Source organism: Diorhabda sublineata, chromosome 2 (genome assembly GCF_026230105.1).
Source record: "Diorhabda sublineata isolate icDioSubl1.1 chromosome 2, icDioSubl1.1, whole genome shotgun sequence".
In the NCBI taxonomy this organism is placed as follows: domain Eukaryota; kingdom Metazoa; phylum Arthropoda; class Insecta; order Coleoptera; family Chrysomelidae; genus Diorhabda; species Diorhabda sublineata.
In genome coordinates, this window is record NC_079475.1 from 14573813 (window position 1) to 14591934 (window position 18122).

Sequence of the window (18122 nt, forward strand, 5' to 3'; positions counted from 1 at the left end):
CTTTAACGGTTATAACCTATTTAATATATGAGTTTCAATAATAAATTTATGAATTCACTTATTAATAAAAACGTACTGTAGTTTTATGATAAAATTTACGATTGAGGAGATATTAGAATTTTCAGATTAGAGTTTGTGCAAAGTCAAAGCCTCCGTTATATTCTAGAGAAAACTGTCATTGAGGCCTACCGCATTTGAATGTACCACTAGAAACTTTGATGTAGAGTCAAGTATCTGAAATGTCAAATGTCAAACATCATATACAGTCAGATTATTAACATAAACGAAAGGGTTGAATTAGTTAGGATCGGTTAAGTTTACCAACGCGCGATAGAAAATTTTAACAGCTAAACTTGAATAATAATAAATATTCAACATCCGAAATTATGATAAAATAAAAAACAAAACTTTAAACTACTATGATGCTTGTTGTATTCGATGCCCACTTTTTGTATTAAGCAAAATTTCCAGATTCTCTTATATCGTTAAGACAGAGCTTTTCAAACCTACGATCCTGGATTAGATAAATTAACTATCATCTGTTTGCGGATCCTAAACTTAGACTATACATTTAAATAGACTGCTGGTTTGGCCGTGGCAAAACATCTCAAAGGATTAACGTCAAAACGATCTAGTATGTAGATCCTTTCAATAATTCTAAAAGACTCGAAAAGCGTTTTCAATGGATGGTTTTCAAGGAATCGAAATCGAATATTGATTCCTAAAAAATATTAAAAAGCAATGTTTCTGTTCTCTTTTGATAATTGAAACGGAAAATGAGCGAGGGTACGTGAATTTGAATGGATGCTTTTCAAATTGATGTCCTGTTTATAGCAAAACGAATCGAAAATAATTTCCACTAGTTACTGTTAGTGTACAGCCACTGTTTTTGCTGTATATGATAGAAGGAATAATACTCCATGCAACAACTGTATGGTCCAAGATCCTCATCCAGATTTTCATCACACATCACACATTTTTCAGTTTATTTAACTATAGTTATTTATAGATTTGTATTCAGTTGTATGATAGATTCTAGTTGTATAATAATTGTTATTGAGCAGTTATTAGTGATTTACTCAAAAAATATGTTTTTTGTTCGCATTTACCCACTGATATATTAGACGTCTGTGTTGAATAATGCATGTTTCGAAGATATGACATCATTCCCCGCCAAAAAAAGAGTCCATGTTATCGAAATGCACAAGATGGTGACTAAAATCAACCCTCCCAATCCACTGAAGAGAATGTTAATCTATACCACAATAAAAAGGGTTTCGTCACCACCACAGAGAAGAAATTATATAGCAGTCGTTATCATCATTGTTTATGATAATAATAACTTCATACTACCAAAATTCATCAAACTTATAAGCTTTTCTCTTTTACAGAAAAAAGGTTATAACAACCAAAACTAGTGTTGTGGAAATGTCCACCATGTATCATAAATTCATTCTCATCTTTCACGTCTCAAATATCGCTGAGATACTGTTTACGATATTAAATATTTTCATAACGCACTGTTGATTTTATCACTAATTGTAAATGACCCTAGTAATAATATCAAGATGCAATCAATTAGAGCAGTGACCTATTTTGTTGAAAGCATATTATGATTAATATAATTGATTTAATATCAGAAGTCAAGATTATATTGAATGAAGACATTAGGAGGTTGGACAAACTAATTCCGATGAAATTTAATGAGTTACTACGAAATAATATACTTATTCAGTGCCCCTTTTCCTTTTACCTTTGGAACCATTATACTTGAAATAGAGAAATAACATTTTCGTCAAAATTGACAACTAACCCATACAACAATTGTCGTTACCGAGATTGTTTCCTTCAATTGTAACCCACAAATGTTTTTTTAAATTGATATTTTATTAATACGAGTATTAATTTGTAGAAACCATTTCTATTGTGGCTGTATTTGAGTAAACGCATTGCCGCCTCTTGAATGTTATAAATATATATGATTACGAATTTCAGAAATTAAAAAAGTGCACACAACAATAATATTAATAGTTAATTTAGCTAATGGATTTTAGTTTTCATTTGGCACGCTCCTCATTCGAAATTTTCAAGGTGAAAACATAAAATTCGTAACTAAATATTACGTAATATAGTTAATAATAAAAATAGATTTTAGGTCGTTAGGCAATATTGTATGAAAGATAATAATTGTTGCTGTTAAATATTTGAAGGTTAAACTTATGCAAACTTTGTAGTATTAAAAAAATAAGAAGACTACTGTGTACATATGAGATCTTCACAGTAACATAGACGTACACAAAACGGGGTGAACAGGTACAATAATATGAAACTCAACAAAACGTTGGAAAAAATTTCAGAAACTGTTTCTATCGTACTAAAGCATACACTATTGATCAAAAGTTTTTCAAATTTCAAAATAATACACTGGCTGATTTGTTAATTATTCTTTAACTGTGAATAATTTCTCCGGTGGTTATGATTGTAGTTTAGTCCCAATGAGACGCAAGAACGTGCTGTGATTTAGACTTTTTGAATCAAGATATCTATTTGTGAAGTTCGTATACGAATTGTTTTCGTACTAGCAAATTCAGACTTGTAAGTTATAAAATGAGGTAAAACCAAGGAACTATCGGTTGAAACTCGTACATTAATCGCAAGTCTTCATAGTCTAGGCAAAATTAATCGTACAATCGCCGCCGAATTAAAAATACCTCGACGTTCCGTGGACTACAACGTGAAAAAATATGTATCCACCAGTAGCTTTGGCAATATAAAACGTTCAGGGTTGTCTAAAAAAACCACAACCGCTGAAGATAACCGACTCAAGTGCTCAGAGATAGTAGCTCATACCAATGAATCTAGAAATCTACATTTGAGTACTTCTACAGTGTACAGGAGATTGATAGAAACTCCTATTTTTGGAAGGGTGGCAGTGCACAAACTTATTTTAGCACATCATAATAAAATTAAGAGATGAAGTGGAAAGTAGAACATGGAAATTAGACTCATGAAGAGTGGGAGAGAGTGATGAGTCAAAATTTGAGGTTTATCGGTAATGTTTTGGAGGACGACAGGAGATCTGGTGAAAATTGAAAGGATTTTGAAGAAAGAAAACTATAAATATGTTAAAATAAATTGAAGTATGAATGGAATGGAACCAAATAGACAACGATTATTTGTCGAAACTGTTATAGATAATGCACCGAAATAATAATAATAAAATAAATGAGTAAGAAATTGAAATAGACGAAATCTTCATAATTGGATATTTTTCGAGTTTTGTAAGGTGGATTTAATAAAGAAGCCCTTATGAGACCATCAATTACATCAGAAATATGCTCTATTGGTTGTTAGCTGGATAAACCTGGATTTCTCCAGGTTTATTTCAATGATTTTTGAGTCTTCTACAAATGAAGCGGAAGGTACATGTTGTAGTTCTAACATATACATATTGAATTTATATGCGTCTCTATATAAACAACATATAAAAGTTAAACTCCACAATTTTCAAATGTATCCTTCAAAAAAATAGTTTGTGCGGTCTAACCCTCGAAATACTTTAAATGACTCTTAACGAATCTATAATGATAAGTGCTCCGGCTTAACGTCTAGAAATGCATTAATTCAATTTTCTTTTTGTCTCCAGTAATGGACGTAGAGAGTTACAAGATTCTCGACACACTTTTAAAGTTTATCAAAATATGAGTCTCACTGATAGAATTTTTTCTGTTCATTTTCTGTTCGTTTTAAAAAAAAAACTTTTGAGGCGAACATTCGAACAATTGGTCTTCAAGAATAATTAACTATATTGTGAATATATGAAAAATTATTACGAAATATTTGTAATGTGTGAAAAAATAGTTATTAGTAATTGTACATAGTGATATAATGAAGTGTGGGTGTTTTTTTTATATTTTATCCCACTGCTCCCGAACTTACTCTAATAGGTGGGCTGAAATGTTCGTAGGCTTTTTTATTATATTACAACGATTACAGGGGTCATACAATTATTTTTTTATACTTTTTCATACTAAAATTCTTTTTAATCTCAAAATGGGCTTCAATTTCGGCGATAACCTTCTCATCGGAGTAAAATTTTTACCCAGGGAGCATTTTCTTGAGGTTTGATGACAGGAAAAAATCGCTGTATACAGATATGGAGAATAAAGTTAATGCGGAAGGAATTCGAAGACTATTTAATGCAATTTTGACATCAATTTATTTCACAGTGTACTGACTTATTGAAACAGCAGTTTTTCTTTTTCAAATTGAGATATTTTCCTGCGATTTCTTCTTTCAAACGCTCCAATAACGCTTCGTAATAGTTACTCGCACTGAGCTGCAAATGTGATAATAATAAACTATTTTTATGCGGGAATTACGCTGTGATTATGTTAATTAATAATAAACAGTCATTAAATCGGAAAAAATAATTTTTATAGTTCAAGAAACCAAAGACAAGTGAAATAATCCAGATGAACCCATCTTTCAACGTAGTGGATACTATAAAAACCGCTGGACATGATGCAAGATAACCTGCAAGAAATTACATGCAAATATCACTTAAACGAATATCGCACGTTGCTTGACATTACGCAAGTCTGTTGCCAATCAAAAATCCGTAGGAAAACGTAAACAATTTCCTAACCTCAAATTTTATTTTATATATTGTGGACGGTACAAAAATGAATATAACGAAGGTCAGTGAAGTAATCAGTGCAGTGCAGTGGTCAACTGCAGTCTTACTTTTGTAGTCTGAGAAGAGCACTCAGGCGATGGTGGGCCAAGCACAGGCTGGATAAATCACGGGAAAACATGAGTTAAGCTACAGAAATAGACGAGAAAATATATAAAAATTAGTTTAGAATAGATGAATAAACATTTGAAAAACTCTCAAGTATAAGATAACTAAGAAATCTTAAGCGAGAGACTTAATATTAGCAGATTCGAAACTCATTTCTTCTTAGAATTGCAACTTGCAATTCTAAGTTTTTGCAGTTATCGATGGTTTTAAATAAACATCGATGTTTTGGTAATTTCAATAATTCGTAGTTGTTGAAAAGCTTTTCCAATTAATAAATTTCAAATTAGCCAAGTCTAATTATTTCATTATTTGAATCCCCTCCCATGAAAAAAGAAGGTTGTAGAACACGGATGTACGTTTTGAGTGAATTCAGAGCGTATGGCAAAAAAAGAAACAATCGTTAGATAAATCAAAGCCTGAAGAATTTGTGTTATACTTAAATTGCCCAAACGAGAAGATTCAGCAGAACCCTCTGGCTTTCTGAAAAATTATGAAGGACACTTACCCTACTATTTTTCAAGTAATATTCAAAAATATGCCTGTAGTCGCCACAATCTGAGCGTCTATTCTCCCAAGCAGGTCTAATTTTGAACTCTCTCAGAAATCGCCTCTCAGAGGATATGGCTGCGAAACTAGATGATAAATTTTGGGAAATTTAATACCCAATATTTTCATTTCAAAATTTTTATCTTTCTAATATTAATTGATCAATTGTTCTATCTTGTTTTTTTTTGGTTCTAATTATTATTACAACTTAAATTGTAAAATTTATTTCTTTTTAATAAAGTTTGTTTTGAAGCTCATAACCTTGTTTCTCTCCTAATTATTTTTGTGTAATAATGAGTGAAAAATTACAGATGATTTTTAATTAAGTAATACAGCTAAATATACAGTAAAAATAACTGGGTTTCGTTTTAAACTTTAAAAATTAATTTCAGGATTTTCTTTACCAATGAATTTTAGAGAAACAAAAACTTGTATTTAACTATCAGCCCTTACGGAAAATCAGTTAATTTACAAACAGAAAAATCAAAATTTACAACGTTTCTTTCATATTTTCATGAAAATATGATCTTAATTGTTTTTTTATTCCTTTTTTATTCTTTTAGGAAAACATCGATGTTTCAAAACTTCGATGATTTTCTTCCGATGATTATCAGCTATCGATGTTCACTAAATAAAAAAACATCGATGGCCCTAGTTGCAAGGGCGAGATTTTGCATGAAACAATCATCATCTGAAACAAACTTTTCGTCGAGAAATATTGCATTATATGAAAATGTCATCGACCTGATTAACTCGAGATCAGTTTCCGATCAACAATCATAGTTTACGAGAAATCCTCAGCTTGTTTGCAGTTTTTCCCGAATTTCTTGTAAACAGATGAAAAAGACAAGTATGTGGTATTTTTTAAAATGTAGTTATGAAGTATCAGTCCCTCTTACTATTTTATATTTTGCGGTTAAATTGATTCTTCACTAAAAAAATTCATTTAATCATATACTTTTCGATGTGCTCATAATTTTTTTACATTCCATAAAATCTTGAATAAGATATTAACGACATACATTTAACAAATATTTTAATGATAAATAATAATTTTAAATAGTTGTTCCGACATTGCCATATATCTCTGGATTAAAAACAGAACACAATATAGAAATACGATAGTCCGTGTTGTATGGTCACGTAATGAAATTGGTAAACTAGTTAATAGGTCATGACTTGTATATATGCTGCAAAGTTTACGAGTACGTTCATCTTGCCAACTTCATTTCAATCGCATTAAACAAAGAAAATAAAATGTTTGATGTTCTGTTAGCTGAAATCGTGATTTAATACATTAGTTTGATTATTTAAAAAATAAATAATGCTAATGAAAGACATATTCGTTACTTTTATACCGAGCGATTCATTCAATTCTGAACTGTTATTTTAGGGACCATCAAATATAATGATTCAACCATTATCAAGTTTCCAAAATGGAAAAATCTATAAATAATACTAGAAAATTTTTCGTTTCATTAGTATGCAATTAAAAATAAGCAGATTCCTCTTTTTTTCTGGATGTATATACAATGTATTATTAGCTTTGCTCGTGGTAGATATCCTGAACATGTTCTGTCACCAAATTATGCGCAGAGTGAAATCGTGCGTTCGCGGTGCTAATAAAACATCCTGTGTTCTGCAGTACAGATTTCTACGTCCAAACATGTTCTGAATACGTCCAATGGGTAAGGATTTGTGATCTAGCGCATGTGCATTCATCCTTTTTGTGATATTTACTACGAAATAACCTCTAACCTTTGTGGTTTTCTACGTAATTATATTTACAATTTATTTTCGGAGCTAGTTTTAAATATTCATAATTCGTTCGTCCAGAAAATATTCAAAATACATTATTAAAAGTATCAGTAGAAATTGGAGATCTCACTCACAATTATTTAATTAAATACTCACATTTTTTTTTATCATAAGGACTTTTCAGAAGCTATGATCGGTTTAACCTCGATCATGATCAGAATGTTCGGAAAATAACTCAGATCACGTTCATTGTTGTTCGAAAACTGATCGAGTGCATCGGGGTTGCTGTCATATGTTATGATCCGTTCTACCCTGGTAGACCGATGGGTAAATGAATCAGCTGAAGGGTTGTTTCATTTGTATATGGTTTTTTTTAACCTTAAAAGTTATTATTTCCCTTCAATACTTGTCTACTATCAATTCTCATGAGCAGCGTCATTGATAGATTACTAAGGTTATTATACTTTCGGCATTTCAGAACTTGAATCTTACAAAAGTTATTAGGGAATATAGAGGACATCAAGGAGAGAAAAAACAGACAAATGCGAAGGAAGATAAGAAGTTGAACAATAGATTAACAAAATAATAGATGGAAATACAAGAATCAAAGAAGCAAAAGAAGAAATAGAATAGAAAATGGTATAATCATGAAAAAACTTCATAGAGTAATGGATAAACTAGAAGTACTAGATAAAGATGGGCTAGTGAATAATATTATAGTCCACGGCTTAGAAATATATAAAAATGATAGAGAAATAAGAAATCATGAAACCCTTATCAAGAAGCACGTAGAAGAAGTAATAAAAACAGGACAGAAACTGGTAATATCTGCATGCCTAGATAAAGATTAATAGATAAAAGTAAGAAAATGCAAAATAAAATCGTATTGAACAAAATTATGGACCAAATGGTATTTGATCTGACAAAGGTGAAGTAGAAGATCATAAGAGCAAGAGCACGGAAAGAATGAAGAAAAGGATTACAAGTAAATACGGGGTATGGAAGAAAGAACAAGAAGCTAATATTCACAAGAAGTAGATACGATAAAAATGTTTAAAGGAATAGAATAAGTGATGAATCATAAATGAAATATTGATGTTGATAAAAGCATAAATTTTAGTATTAAGGAGAATAAAAATAATAGTAATACCAGAAGAAACACAATAAAAGGAAGGAAAAGGAGGATCGAATAAAAAAGTCGTGGCAGCAAGATAATAAAAAATAAACATGAAGAATTGGTGATAGGGATTTGGAATACAAACCAATTACGGGAGAAGCGAATTCCTGAAAAGATAGAAGAAGAAAAGAAGTGTTCACGTTTACTTGTGGAGGATTGACAGCCACAGGAAAGAGAAAAGCGTTAGTTTTGGTTAGTGGCAGCATAATTCAATGACAATAGCCTTACATAGTGTCAAAAAAGTGCATGATTCAGTATTCAATATTTTGACCTTGCAAAAAATAAAATTCCATCGAAATGTCTCATAATTTGGCATATATAAGTCGTTCGTATTTTTTTAAGAATCAGATACCTACACATAGAATTTTAATATTCTTGACGCAATTTCTTGCAGGGTCGAAATATTGCATGGATGAATATCGCACGTCGCGTGTCTCTTGCATCATGGCTACCCCTAATAGAAACTGAATAAGTTAAAGTTAAAATACCTTACGTAAAATTTGATTCATTATTTTGTGACCGGTTTAACAATGATAACGATAAGAAAACTAAGTAAGTAAGTAACGAAGTGAAAAAGTGGTCAGTGGATCACTGATCACATAGGTTTGGTGCTAGTAACTAGATTTCTCCCTACAATTGCACGCAATAAAAATGTCACCGCACCGATGATGTTGCAAGTTGCATGAGATATTGCATGAAACAATCAGCTGAAATTGATCTGCGCATGCTTTTGATCAAGAAATATTGCGTCTTGCATTACATTGCACGTTGCGTCGTGTCAAGCGGCCTTAATAAATGCAATTGATAGAATCTAAATTCTACTGTAAAATAAATTGTTAATGCTCTCTAATTTTTTTTATCTGGACTAAACACAAAATTCAGTAAAATTTTTTCAGTTATCAACTCGATATTATATAAATGTTCTTGATTTTAGGTCTCCTCTGTATTAATAATGCACTTTGTTTACTAATTAGTGTTAAAGATAAAAATAATGGTATTTTTGAGATCTCGATTTTTGAAGAATTTCGAAGTTTTTCCCATTTTCGTCTTTCCATGCTTTTTCGGATTTTTTTTGTCAAAGGATCATATTCAGCGAGAAATTTTACATCGAAAATAATGTGAAAACTTCTCGAAATATTTGTCGGACTATACGGTAATTTTTTTTCAAACCGTAATACCAAACTCTCCCAGAAAAATCAGCCGGCTGGTAGTCACCAAACACAACGTCACCCAATCAACATATTTAGAATGGGGGACACGCTAAAAATACCATATTTTTTGCCGGACAAATTTTTTCGAGTGTTTAAAAGAAATAAATCTTTCCTTGTTGAAAGTTGAAAGAAAGTTGCTGGTCATAATACTTCACGTTGACGTCAAATTGACATGTTTCCCTGAAAATTGCCGGAAAAGTTTCCACTGCTGAATTTTCCTAATAGTGAAATTTTGGGGGGCTCGTCAAACGTAAACTATGTGGAAAGTTACAGCTTGCTGGTAATCATTTTTTGCACGTGGGACCTCTGACTAGTTTTAGAATTAGTTCTTTTTAATTTTTTGAAAACAGATAAAAATTGACGTTTCGACTTCTCTTAGTCTTTATCAAAATATGATATTGACACTGATAATTTGCGTATTTATATTAATCAATAGATTATCTCAAAATCATGAATATCAAAATAAGAATAAAATCAATATAGAAAAGTTTTTTTTCAACAAAAAAGATAAATTTTTCCTTAGATTTCCCATCAATTATTAAATTGTTAGTAGTTGTAATAGAAGTTACAAAATAGAGCTTTAGCTTTTACTTAAATTATTCATTATTATTTATCATTTATAGTTTTTCATTCTTATGAATGTGAACCACTTCTAAAAATTCTTTTTCGTGTATTAGATTCCGTTCCAAGAATTTTTATAATTTAATTTAATGCAGTTTTATTTTTTTTATTATATTGATGACATTTTAGTCTATTTTCTAAATACTGAGATGTCTGCCGATATTATATTGTTTGGGTTTCGAAACGTCTGTCGAAAGAGGAAGTTTTCGTAGAAATTATGCGAATCACGATATTTACAATAAATCGTTTATCTAATACATTTAACAGGAGGTTAAACGAAAACAAAACCGATTCCAATATCTTACGTATATAACTCATAACGTAAATAAAACAATGAATTTCTGGAAAATTGAAGCATACACTCATGCACAACAGTACAGATGCATTTAACCTATACTGAGGTAGAGGTGAGTTGAGACCGGGAAGCTTTAATTGCTGACACATTCATTTTGTAAGATTTTAAAGTAACGTACATTCGTAAACGTTTAGTTTTAGTCTTGCTTTTTTCTAGTAGAAGTAACGCGTGTGTAGGTATTTGTTTTATTTATCTAGCGGAAAAAGAGTGAAATGTGAAACAGACTTTTCTTAAAAGGCAAGTAACTAGATACTAATTTCAGTTTTTATGGACTTAGTAGGAAATTTTCTTGAAAGTCGAATGTAATTACAAGTTCCTAAAGAAATAGTCTTAAACACTTGATGGCCTTTATTAACTATGAGTATACGAGGTGTCAATAGTAAGTTACTCTAGGAGGGAAACCTTATTTTTGGAAAAATATTCTACGAGCGATTGATACTATTAATAAAAAGTTAACAAACCTAAATGAAACTATGATTTCGCATATTGATAAGTTATTCAGTGATTAAAGTTATAGGTTATGGTTAGTTTATCATATTAAGTAATTAATTGAGTCCGATAAAATAATTTTTAATTTCAACTAAAAACATATTCAACTAGCGGCAATGTAGGCTTATCTCCCTACCGACAGGCAGTAGAAACAATTACATATAATTCTCATTTTATTAGTATAAACTATTTAAACTATATTAGTCTAACTGTAAATTGCTAGAAACTAACATAATTTTAAAAAGTGACCATCGTTTGGAAATTATGTAAAAGGCGGAAAAAAAGTTGTAGTTATCAAAAGTAAATAAAAAATTGAAAGTATGGATAATGACCGGAAAACCAAACGGGGAAATAAGATAGTGAACAAAAGGCAAAAAATCCGTGTATACAGTGTGCGTGAGACTTGAAGTTATGGATCTAATATGAGCTCTCGAGTCCAACAGATTCCTGAACGCATAGTGAAACATATTGGACTGAAGTGTCAACTAAATATGAACATTCGTTACTTTAGATTACAGGTTCCCAAAGTTTATTGTTTCATAGACCTCTTTCAAAATGCCAGTGGACTGTAAAGGGCGATTCTGCTGTGAAAAAAGGAATGACGGTTTTATCGGCAGGAAAAGTGATGGCGACCTTGGTGCTTATTTATAAGGACAACGCATCTTTTCACACTTCGGTGATCGTCAGGCCCTTTATTCAGGAATTCCGCTTCAAATTGGTTGATCACCCTTCGTATTCAACAGATCTGGCTTTCAATGACTTTTTCCTGTTTCTTAATCCTAAATTTTTTTTAGAGTACAAATACGGCAAAAATTTGCACATTACTCGAAATATCACAAATCTAATTCTTATTCTTTTTGCTATTACTGTTGTTATTGGAAAATCCTTGCTATTAAAATAATGAAAAGGGTAATACAGAGAAGAGTTGAATTTACGAGCCGCTACTGATTCAAATCCTTTGTTAAAAATAACAATGATTAAAGACTCCAGTTAAGAATAATAGTCAATACACCTGTAATGAATAAAGCGCGCGACGTAAGTGAAAGTCCTTTAAAAGGTATGAAGCCGAAGGATAAACTACAATTTATTATGTTTAGACTAAGAAACTACCAAATATCGTTAAATACTAAGATTCCTGTTTGAAATCAATCGAGTAAACTTTAATGGAAAGATGTAGTATCAGCTGTTGTTTGGTTTACGTTAAGCAAATACGTAAATTTTTATAGGAAAATAACATATTCCAACATTTTCCGTATAGTGGTTCTTCGCGAAACTCGAAGTGTAAACCGTGTTCGTAGTTAAAAGCCAGATACTTTTTCAAATAATGAAAAGTTGGTAAACAAATAGTTAATTAAGCGATCAGACTATTCAAAATGATCTTTTCGGAAACTTTATTATAGCTTATAAACAAATAATAAATAAATATGCAAATATTTGAGAATGAATCAACGCAAGTATCGGATCGAGTGGATCTTTCTCTTCGATCCTTTGAGGTGACATTATGTAGTGATTACAAGGATCAACCCTAACCCTCTTCATGTATCTCTGTTCCTAGTTGCTTCTGTATCTTCATTGCAATCCTTAGTTGATATAAAACTTCATCTTATGTGCACATTAACCCTTAATTTGGCAGTGTATTTTGCAAGATTCATGACTTTCTCTCTTTTTTTTAAAATTTACTAAATTTTATCATTCAACTTAAACTTGTCGCGAAAGCAAATTTTTAGATATATACGTTGAAGAACATTTTGATGCAGAGTATGTATCAACAGTTCCAGAAGTGTGATATGCTAAAATCAGTTAAAATCAGAGGAAATGGGATCTTTTGATCAAGTAACAAATGCAGAAGATAATCAATAAATTGGATGGTTGTCAAATTTAGTTAATATTTCTTCTCTAAAAGTCAATTTTTTCTTAGTTGCTTACTATTAATAGAACTAGTACAGTACTTTTATAGGTGTAAGATGTTTGTTTGAGTTAAGTTTGTGAGTATGCTACTTCAGCTCTGTTTCAGTTTATTTATTTCGTAGATATTTTTACCTGCTACCACAGGTAGGTTCCTCTATAGTTTATATATCAAATACTAGCCACACCCTATTCTTTTGCAATTCGCTGTAAGTTTCTAATATTGATCTTATTTTGGATATTACCAATCCGTTGTAGTTCCAGTGTTCCAGTGTTCCAGTTTTATTTCATCACAAATTTCTTAGTGTTAACATATTTTTTTCATGATATGCTTTTGTATCAGTGTTACTTATATTGAATCAACTACTGTTTCAATTTCTTTTCAATATATGAAAATATGTATATATGGCCGCCATCGCGAAATTTCATTTTAGATGCCATTATGGTAACCACATTAATTGTTTGCATGCGTTGGCTACAGCGATTCGCATTTTTTATATTAAATGTTATTTTTAATTATTTTGCAATTGTTGAAAATTCGTAATAAGAAATAAAATAACTTTTTTAGACGTCGCAATCTGAAAGTGGTTCGTTCTGAATTCATTTACATACCGGAAGTTGCGTTTTGAGTGTTCCATGTAGTAAAAGTGACAGTTCCATACTGCAAAACACTTTCGGAACGCTCTGGAGTAGACAACTTTAACTTCCTTAAATGTGACTCTGGCCACTTCAATGTTGACAGTTGACAGTTTCACTTCGATAATTTTGCATAACCTTGAATTTTTAATTTTCTGAAATTATTTGTTTTATCAGAAGTTTTTTTTAAATTAATGAATAACAATGAATGATGATGAAAAAGAAAACGTCAGCGATGTAGAGTTACTCGAATCCACGCCATCTGATCTCACCGAAGAAAGCAATGCGGCCGAAAAACAGTACGAGCTCTTTGTGAAGTGGTGTCACCAGAAAAAGGCGAAAAACCCAACGGAAACGTAGTGCTCGCTTATTTTTTCAGAAAAATCTAAAATCTGGAAAAGTTCTACTTTATGGTCTAGATTCTCGATGTTTATAATTCTCTATTATTTATTTTCTTTCCTGAGTGTAATTGAAAAAGTTTTGGATCTTATGCGTCGTCTAAAAAATGTTGTGTTCGCCGTGGCTGAAATACTACTTTATTGAACTCGTCAGATTCGTCCAACAAAGTAGTACTTTCAGTCTTTGGCATACAAATAAATATTTATTGATGTATAAAGAAATCATGAAACAGTCAACTAAAATTATGTTGAAAATAAAAAATATCTCCTCCAACTTGATATAACATATTTTATCTCCTAAAAGGAACTGAAATGCAGTAAAAAAATGTTGGAGTAAGTTTGGGGCGGAGCTTCACTTCTAAATATTTACCCATGTTAGTTTAGTTGGAGGTGTTAAATGTTTTTTCCAATTTTTAAACATTACACAGTAAAAAATATGATATCCATCCCCATATTTTTATCTAAACATCACTCAGAATATTTCAACGTTTCAAAACTCACACTGTAGACATTGATTGCTAAAAATATGATGGAAATAACATAACATCATAATTTTATTTGTACAATTCACGTATTGCATCATATTGTTTATTCTATTCGTCATAATTATCGAGATCTTTCTTATCGCAAACATAAAATAAACAGAAGTAGATTTGCGCGAAGGTGGAAACTAATATAACTACGGGGTTTGAATGATATTTATGCTATAAGCAGCATAAAAATTCCCTTTAAAGGGTTCAACTTGATAAGAAATTTGGTGTGTATTTTTAAGTTTACGTAAATTTCAAAACGATCAAAAGGTGTAACAGAATTATGGCTTTCTAATCATTCTACAATAACACAAACGTATTCAATACGGAGAGCGTGCCGGCACGGTCTTCGATTCCTCACCAATGGCTGCCATATTGAATTTTACTGCATCAGTTTCGTTAAACTTTTCACTAACTTACTGACATTAGACCTACGATTTTGTATTAGCATATAAATTATTAAAGCAGTTTTTACATTAATTGATCTATGGAAAACATTTTCAATAAACAAATTTGTATGAAAATACATGATAAGAATGATCAACGATCAAAGACACTATCAATCACGCAGTCGTCCATCCGTTGGAATGGATGGTGAAAAAATACTGAAACACGAGAACTGATCTTATGTTCGACCCATTTATATCCAATAAAATACAATAAGCTGAATCCCTGCCCAAGTTTTCTCCATATGTAAAGTTATATCAAGTGTTGAAAATCTTGTGAAATATGAAATAGTCTCCCCGCATCTTCTTTTCCTTTCTTTCCCTTTGGAACATACTTTTTAGTGCTATTGACAGGCGAATTATTATAATTGATCTTGGAAATATCTTTAATCTTCTACTTGAAAATAAAACTTGTCTTACAAATATTCCCAACAAACGTAATGTAATTGGTATCTTCTTAACCGTTAAATTGTACCGTATTATTCAATACATCAATTATAAATATTTCATCGAGAGAAAGCCCTGCATGAACTAATGAGCTATAGCAGCAAGGCCCAACTCGTTTAGGTACCTTATCACTCACGCACTAAGGATAACGATAGAGCTAAATCACGCGCAGGATTTGGATCAGCTAAAAAATACTTTTTTGTGCTATTAAAGGTCGAATTAACCCAGCTGACGTTGGAAATGTCAAATTGATATATTACAAGGATTTGATTTCACTCTAATTCTCTTTCTCAGATTGGATTACACTTATCTTGTAATTATCTCCAACGGAATTAATCTAATAATCATTCAATTGAACCATATCGTCTAACCAAGAGTTTTGTAAATTTTATGTCGAGGTTTTCCTTGCAAAAATATTTACATAAACTGATGAACTATAGCTGCAAGTTCCAGCTCGTGACTTGTAAAATAAGAAAAATGACCCAGCTGAATTGCGCGCTAGATCGGCAAACCATTGAGCCCAGGGATCATTGTCCTGTAATTAAATGTGTAGCTATCACATCTGCTCGCAAAACAAACTCTGCAGATGTAGATGGAAATACCTGGTAAGAGACAAACTGAGGCATATATTAGGGGCTTTCTTTTTGTCTTACTAATCAACTATTCTATTTGAAAATAGGCGCGAAGTACGCCTAGTGAGTGAGCTTTTAAGCAGACACGGTCATCTAAGTTTCCATGGCCATGGCCATCTTAGAAACTGTAGACTACGTCCTTCTATGAGTAACCATAAAACACTTGTTGGTGGTACAAAAAATAAACGCGATCATAATGTTCTCTAGACGTTCATAAATGTCAAACATAGTTCAACTTGTTGAGAAACTGTGATAACGCACACAATGATCGCGCTTGTACGCGTTCTTGGCGTCGAATTTAACAAACTTTCTATTTTTTACGCGCTGATCGAAGCTGGACATTCAAAAGTTACCCTCACTTTTCTAGTGCAGTTTGTAGTACCAGATACCCTGACAAATGACTTCTCTGAATCAAAGGCTGATTTATGAGTATTGAGTATTTATATAACAAAGAATCGAGTCGACTGAAGGCAAGAAAACAAAATTTGTGACTTGTGACAAACTTCATGATCTAAAGGTGATATGAGACGGCTCACTTTTTATTCATTTCTATCTTTCATTCATCATATTTCATTAAGAATGAAACGTCTAGGCATTAAATGAATTAAAAGTGATAATTGAATTTATTAGTGAACCAATCCAGCGATGTTGAATTTCGGCATTCGGCATCAATCATTCGCAATCCGAATGAACGAAAAATGAAACGTATGAACACGAAGAGAACGTTCACTTCAGCAGACGACATATTCGAGGAAATGAGCGAATAAAGTTCATTTTGTGTGTGTCTTGTGAGCCTGGAATGTAAAAAAAGAGAACATTCACTATAGTGATCATTATGTCTGATATCACCTTACTCGACAATCGAGTTTTCTTAATGTTTTGTCAAATTTCTCCTCAATAAGTTCAAAAATTGATCATAATATTTATCTGGATCACGTTCATTTTAAAATATGTTGTATTAGTAACTGTAGATATTTAAATTGATGGGGTCTCAACCACTAATGCTGTGTCAAATGTCGCTTTGTATATATTTCTCTATACATTTTATACAGTATCGAAGTATATAATACATTAGAAATAATTCAAGACTGTTCATCATCGTTCAAATTTCTTTATATACATACATCTTTAAGGTTATGTTTACTAGCGAACCAGCGTCATATTCGAGCTCATTCTGTACAGGTTTGTATCTTTGAAATTTATGAACGTCTAGAGCGCATCATGTTCACGTTCATTCTGTGCACAGCTTTACAGTTCATCAAGATTCAAACCTACGTTTCTGGTAAGCTTTTCCAAGGACATCGACATTAAATGCCTATTAACTTAACTATGAATTTTTGTCCTACATAAATTTTTTAACAATAAAAGATTCATACTCTAACGAAGATAACTTAACCCCTGGTTGGGATATTCTAGTGTTTGGTATAACCTCGAAACGTTTTCGTAGTTCCTCTAATATAACTATAATTATGATTTAAATCATTATCCCTCGTATATAGAATTTAATCATCTATCTTATCGTACACAAATTCACCTGGTTCCATTTCGATCATCCAATTCGACAAATAGAGTCGTGGTAAATGTTTAAAAAGTGAATAAACTTAGTACAAGGTGTGTTTTCAAACGAAGTGTCTTATGATTGAAGCGATATGTAACAATTATTGATTGATGGTGTGTCACTCACATTTTTCTTGTCTTGTTTGCTTAGTTATCAATTTATTCTGGGTACGTAATTAAATGAACAATAGATAGTGTAATATTTCTGTTACTACTAACAGTAACGTATTGAATTAGTCTATTTTTTTAATATATTTTTATAATGCGGGTGAAAATTTGTATCAACAATAATTGCTGTGAAATTGTGATTCGTTTTTAATGATGAGATCTATAATTTAACGATACTTTGAAATATTTGTGACCTTTTGAGACAATCTGATTAATCTTGATTCAATTAACATGTCTAATTGTAAAATACCCAAACGCAAATATTTTATTTTAATCATTTTATGAAACATCATGATGAATTTATGTTTTCTGATGATTAATTTTAGAAAATTATCGCGTTTAGTTGTTTAGTCACTACTTGTTTTATTGATTTGGCTGTCATCACTCACATAAACTCGCCATAAAAATATAATCAAATCAAATTTAGAAATCAAATTTAGTT

General features: G+C 31.4%; 2 protein-coding genes across 6 annotated transcripts in view; one reads left to right on the forward strand and one right to left on the reverse strand.

Annotated features, from left to right (window-relative positions):
• LOC130452677 (E3 ubiquitin-protein ligase MYCBP2) overlaps nucleotides 1-18122 on the reverse strand; it is a 189318-nt gene that overhangs the window by 126646 nt on the left and 44550 nt on the right. The gene's annotated exons all lie outside the window — the stretch shown is intronic.
• The window catches only part of LOC130452679 (uncharacterized), a 30511-nt gene that overhangs the window by 2208 nt on the left and 10181 nt on the right, over nucleotides 1-18122 (forward strand). The window contains exon 1 of one of the 4 annotated variants that reach the window (XM_056792068.1): nucleotides 5892-7038. The exons of 1 other annotated variant lie outside the window; for it this stretch is intronic. The gene's annotated coding sequence lies outside the window, so the exon portion shown is untranslated. Of the gene's footprint in view, nucleotides 1-5891; nucleotides 7039-10493; nucleotides 10710-17498; nucleotides 17681-18122 lie in introns of those variants that run through there. 2 more of the 4 variants (XM_056792071.1, XM_056792070.1) reach the window with 2 other exon arrangements.